The sequence below is a fragment of the Cupressus sempervirens genome, chromosome 5 (assembly GCF_028749045.1).
Source record: "Cupressus sempervirens isolate cs-2001-9-10 chromosome 5, ASM2874904v1, whole genome shotgun sequence".
In the NCBI taxonomy this organism is placed as follows: Eukaryota; Viridiplantae; Streptophyta; class Pinopsida; order Cupressales; family Cupressaceae; genus Cupressus; species Cupressus sempervirens.
The window spans coordinates 761,767,766-761,773,765 of record NC_143122.1 but is presented as its reverse complement, the minus strand read 5'-3'; the positions used below and the strand labels follow the sequence as shown (position 1 = coordinate 761,773,765).

The 6,000-nt window shown below is 33.6% G+C and overlaps 1 pseudogene; it reads left to right on the top strand.

The window, feature by feature from the left end:
• Nucleotides 1-485: 485 nt before the first annotated feature.
• On the top strand, nt 486-5,874 carry LOC149558139 (isoleucine--tRNA ligase, chloroplastic/mitochondrial pseudogene; annotated as a pseudogene).
• The last annotated feature ends 126 nt before the right edge of the window (nt 5,875-6,000 follow it).

Here is a 6,000-nt window from a genome sequence, read left to right as displayed (position 1 = left end):
TATCTAGTTCAATAGATAATGGAATGGATGCTTTACAATCAGAGGACACCTTTGAGAAGAAAAATTCTCCTACTCCAACTTTACCTTTGCAGAGATTTAAAAGGTTGCAAATTAAATGGCTTGGATAAGAAACAATTGCTTGATATAGCATGGAACAAATGGAAATTTATGCATAGGGCACCATCAACTATGTGAGTGATGCAGATGCAACTAAAATTTTTGGGGTTAAAGCCACCAATTAATATAAGGTTTATAATCTCTATGAGGTCAACGTTGTGGTTATAAGGGTTGTGGAGAGGGCATTTCTTCATTTTCTACTTCATCATTGATTAACTTGCACCACAGATCGACAATCTTCATCTCTGTTGTGGGCTCCTATCCCTTATGTGAGTGTTGATGTAGAAGCCAAAGTGGAAAAAATAAGTGAAAGCATGTTGAATAAGGTTTCTAATCTCAACTTGGTCAACATTGTTTATTTAAGGGCTATGGACTGGGCAATTCTTCAATGTCCAATTAGGGGTAGCATTGCATCCTCTTTAACTATTACATCTATAGCCCTAGGAGGAAATAGGTTGTTGATTGCTTCTTCTAGCCTTGCACTTTCTTCTTTGTGGGTTTTTCTTAAACATAGCTCTACATCCATCCCTAGTTTCAATTAATTTGGCAATGCATCTATTTGCTGCAAAAAATAATACCCATTTCTTGTTTTAGTTTTTGATAGGTCTTGCTCAACTCTTTCATTTGGAGAGAAGGTTTTCATCATGGCAGTAGCACATAAAACATCTCAAGGCAAAATTGAAGATGAAAATGAATACAAGCATATAGTTGACTTACCTCAAACAAGCTTCACCCTGAAAGCCAATTCAACAGCAGATGAACTAGAAATATAGAAGCTGTGGGATGAGAAATAGATATTAAATAGGATTGCAAACAAGAACACAAGGGATATTTTTACTCTTCATGATGGTCCCCCCTTATGCCAATGGAAATTTTCATATTGGGCATGTGTTAAACAAGATATTAAAAGATTTTATCAACAAATATAAGCTGCTTGAAGGGTATAAAGTGCACCATGTGCCTAGTCCCCCTATTTGACACTTGCTCTAGAGTATATATGAAGTTGCATAGATTGAAGTATTTGGGGAAAAAAATTTGAGGGCCACATTTATAGAGGTCAAAAACCAGTTCATTGGAGTCCCTCATCTAGCATGGCTTTGGCTAAGGCTAAGTTGGAGTATCCAGAGGGACACATATCAAGAAGTGTTTATATTATTTTCAAAGTGGTTAATGTAGTAGACACAACTCCTAATTTTCTCAAAGGACTTCTACCCAATTTGGTTTGGCTATCTAGAATACAACCTTATGGACAATTCCTACAAATTGTAATGTCCCCTTTTTATGTTTCTTGGACACTACGTGAGCTATTGCAATATTATAGCTAATTATATTGATTTAAGAATGCTAAACAATGAAGGTATATTTATGTGAAATGGGCTCCTCCATAGGCTGAGAACCAAATAAAATCCATGATAGTTATTGATCTCTTGAACTATAGCAATGCATCTATTTGCTACAAAAAAAAATGGTACACTAATAGAACCAAAACATTTACAACACCTTAGAGTCACAAGGAAAAACAAATGCTGATATGAGAATTGGTATCAATCATCAATGCATTTAGCATTGAGATTAAATATATTTAAAGTGCATAGAATGAATTTCAACTTACTTGAATACATTTTTGAATTGCCTCGTGCTAGTTGTTTGCTACACTCTCCTGGATCAGGTCAATTTTGTTCTGTAGAATAATAATATGTTGAAGATGCATTATTTCTATAGCATCTAGGTGCTTTGAAGTTTGGGGAAGAGGACAACTCTCATTACTTGCAATCAAAAGTAATGCACTATCCATAATAGCAGCACCATTTAACACGGTAGCCATAAGAATATCATGACGCTACAATAAAGTAATTCAAAAGATGTAAATCAATTCATTATTGAAAAAGAATCATTTATTATCTAATTTGAAAAACTATAATCAACTAAAAATAATGACATATCTTAAAAGCTTCATGCATGCATTTTCAAATCCACAGACATCACATAAAGGATTGTCTTCCTTTCCACTACCATATGCCCTGCAATGTGAATTGAATGACATTAGTTATTTACCATGCTCCAAACCAAAGAGAAAAGCATCATTCCACTTTCATAAACCTTTCAATCATCCATTATGAATAAGAAATAGTACTTATCCAAACCATCCTTGTTCACAATGTCCTCTATACATATGCATGAGAGTCTAAAGATTTAGCAAATTTTAGATAGAACCCAAGTAGGAAACAATAATGTATTGGAACAAAAAGATGTGTCAAGTTTAGCATATGGTTGACTTACCTCAAACAAGATTTACCCTCAGAGACAATTGAAGATGAAGATGATAATTTATATTTCATACAAAATTAAGAGAACAACTAAAAAAACATTAATAGTAAAGGAAATAAGGTATGTTAGTTTGAGCTTCACTTTGTTTTTAGAATTACTTAATATTCTCTACTTAACAAGGCCAACCATGTGAAGGTGGAAGCTCATCTGGCCTCACCCCCCTCCCCCTAACATCAATCTAAATTCCCCATTAACATCTAATTACATACTTCATTCATTTCATTCATCCATTGATGAACTATAAAATTCAATCAATACAATCACATAACATTCATTAATATGATATAAAATTCATTAATACACAATACTAACAAGACTTTATATTATATTATCAGAAGATTTTTTAAAAAAAATTCCCTATTCAATTGCAGACACTGAGGGAAAAAGAATAGGGCAAAGAAAACCCCTGGTATAGCCCGGGACCAGAGTCCTATATACATTACAAATGCCCTTTATAAGGGTCTTTAAGAAAGCATACCTCCTTTTATACAAGGGGAGGATTTCTGGTAGAAGAACCTCCAAAAACAAATACAAGGTTGGATCAAAATGTATCTTAGCCAAATTCCCTTCCCAACATATTGGGGATTACAAATAATAATGGCTAAGACGGTCACAAATATTAATGTTGGAGGAAATTGGAGTGACAAAATTTTGAGGAGATCTCTGGTCTGGTTAAAGAAATTGTGGACACTAGAGGTAAATGTTGCAATCCTTGAATAACCTGCAATAAAAAAACAATATTTCATGGCAATGAAAAGAAGGGGGGTGAGAGGTTAGTAGGTCTTACCCCCTAAAACAAATACCCGACAAGTCACCTATTCTCAAAATAGGAATCTGTAAAACTACTTAGCACCTTACACTTCTAGCTTTGGTCATAAATAGAAATATACATATATAGAGGGGAGATTATGAATGATTCAAATTTGCATATGTATACATATACATGTATATATTCTTATGGGAGATAGTTTGTATATATATAGACATACATACATATATGCATATATGGAAATATACATTTAAACATATATATCTACATAAATAAAATTATAAATATATATATATATATATACATTTATATATACATATATACGTATATAAATCTCTATACATATACATACATACATACATACATACATATATATATATATATTACAGATTAACTTGCACTAGTGATTAACAACAGTAGATAGAAGAAAAGAAGGAACAACAATTTATTATTCTCCTTAGCATTATAGAGATGTAAAACAATGAGTTCAATATCAAGTGTTGTCAAATTAATGGACGGTCATATGCTGAGTCATTTCTAGTCAGCATAAATCAACATAGAAGCTATATGAAAGTATGAAGGAACAAGCATACGGTTGACTTACCTCAGACAAGCTTCACCCTCAAAGCCGATTCAACAGCATATGAACCAGAAATATAGAAGTTGTGGGATGAGAAACAGATATTAAATAGGGTTACAAACAAGAACACGAAGGATATTTTTACTCTTCAGGATGGTCCCCCTTATGCTAATGGAGATTTGAATATTGGGCATGCCTTGTACAAGATACTTAAAGATTTTATCAATAGATATATGTTGCTTGAAGGGTATAAGGTGCACTATGTGCCTATTTGGGATTGCCATGGGTTGCCCATTGAGCTCAAAGTTCTACAGTCTGTCGACCAAGAGGCAAAGAAAGAGCTCACACTATTGAAACTAAGAAAGAAAGCTACTTAATTTGCCAAGAAAACTGTGTTTATATATGTTTAAACACATATATAACATGTTTCTTTATATTCAAGAAAATGCAATTGGCAAGTATAAAGCTAAATCACACAACCTTTGCTAGAATTATTGATGCTTGTGCCAAAACAAGAGCTTTGGAATAAGCTATGGACATGCATTAAAGCATAAAGAATTTTTGTCAGATGTTGTAGTCACAATCGCCATGGTAGACATGTTTGAAAAATGGAAGCATGGACAAGGCATGTGAATTTTTTGATAGAATTCACAAACAAAATGTGGTCATGGCATGCCATGATTGCCAGAAATGTGTCAAAATAGATTTGATGAGATTATATATATGTTTAAGTTGTGATTGTCCTGGTAGACATGCATGCAAAATTAACAATATCAAATTTCCACAATCCATTTGTAATGCAATTTTATTTTGGATTTGATTGTGTGTATTTTTTAGCATCATCATTTTAGATCACTCTCTATAATCCATCATCAGAATGAGAGAGTGTAGGATGCATGCAAAATCTCAAATCATAAGCAAGGCATGTGAACTATTAATGTTGTCATTAGAGAAGTTAAAATAAAAATAAAAAATTGTTATTGTTTTCAGGATCACTATTGATAGATATTGCTTTGTTCATCGATGTGCATAAAATATTTATATTCTTCCAAAAGACATGGCCCCATAGGGGCATGACTCTACATGGCCAAAGGCCATGTAGAGTCATGACCCTACATGGTCATGACTAATCAAACTGTCTTAAACACCAATAGTAACTAATATGCATCTTCATTAATATGCCCAATACAATAAGCAAACTTGGCAACTATGCACAGCAAGTTATATGCTAAAAGGAAATCATTTAGGAGATACAAAATATGGGAAGAGTGGGACAATCCCTATCTGACACTTTCTCTAGAGTATGAAGCTACATAGATTGAAGTATTTGGGAAAATGTTTTTTTAGAACCACATTTATAGAGGTTGGAAATTGGTTCATTGGAGTCCCTCATTTGGCATGGCTTTGGTTGAGGTTGAGTTGGAGTATCTAGAGGGACACATATCAAGAAGTGTTTATGTTATTTTCAAGGTGGTTAACATAGTAGACATAGTTGCTAATTTTCTCAAAGGACTTCTACCTAGTTTGTGTTTTCCTATCTGGACTACAACCCATGGACAATTCCTAGAAATGTTGTTGTAGTCAATGGTCAGCTTCTTTATGCAGTGGTTTAGGTAAGAACAAAATCATCTATAGATACTGCTACAAAAGGTGCTAAAAACCTTTTTTTGAAAGTAGCCAACATATTGTTGTTGCAGCAGATTTAGTCAGTACTCTACAATTGAAGTAGGGGGTTTAGCTTGATGTGTTGGGAACATTTTGTAGTTTAGATCTTGAAAATTAGAGTTACATCCATCCCTTAGAAAATAGGGAATGCCCTATTGTTTTGGGTGGAGATTACATAATGACAAAATCTGGAACAAGGCTAGTTCATACTACTCTAGGCCATAGCCAAGAAGATTTTTTGACTAGCATGAAATATAAGCTTCCAGCACTGTCTCTTGTAGATGATAGTGGCAAGTTTACTAAAGAAATTGAGCAATTTTCTAGTTTGGATGTCTTGGGTGATGGAAATGTGGCAATTATCAAGAGCTTAGATGAACATTTCACTGACAATATCATCCACAAAACCGTTATCTGAAATTATCTCTTGCAGGAATACAAGTATTGTCTGATACATAGAGCTAACTTAAACAACTATTTCAATTTGAAATTGAGAGGAAGAGAGGTAGGGCTCCCAAAAGTCTTGTAGACTTGGTTATTTATT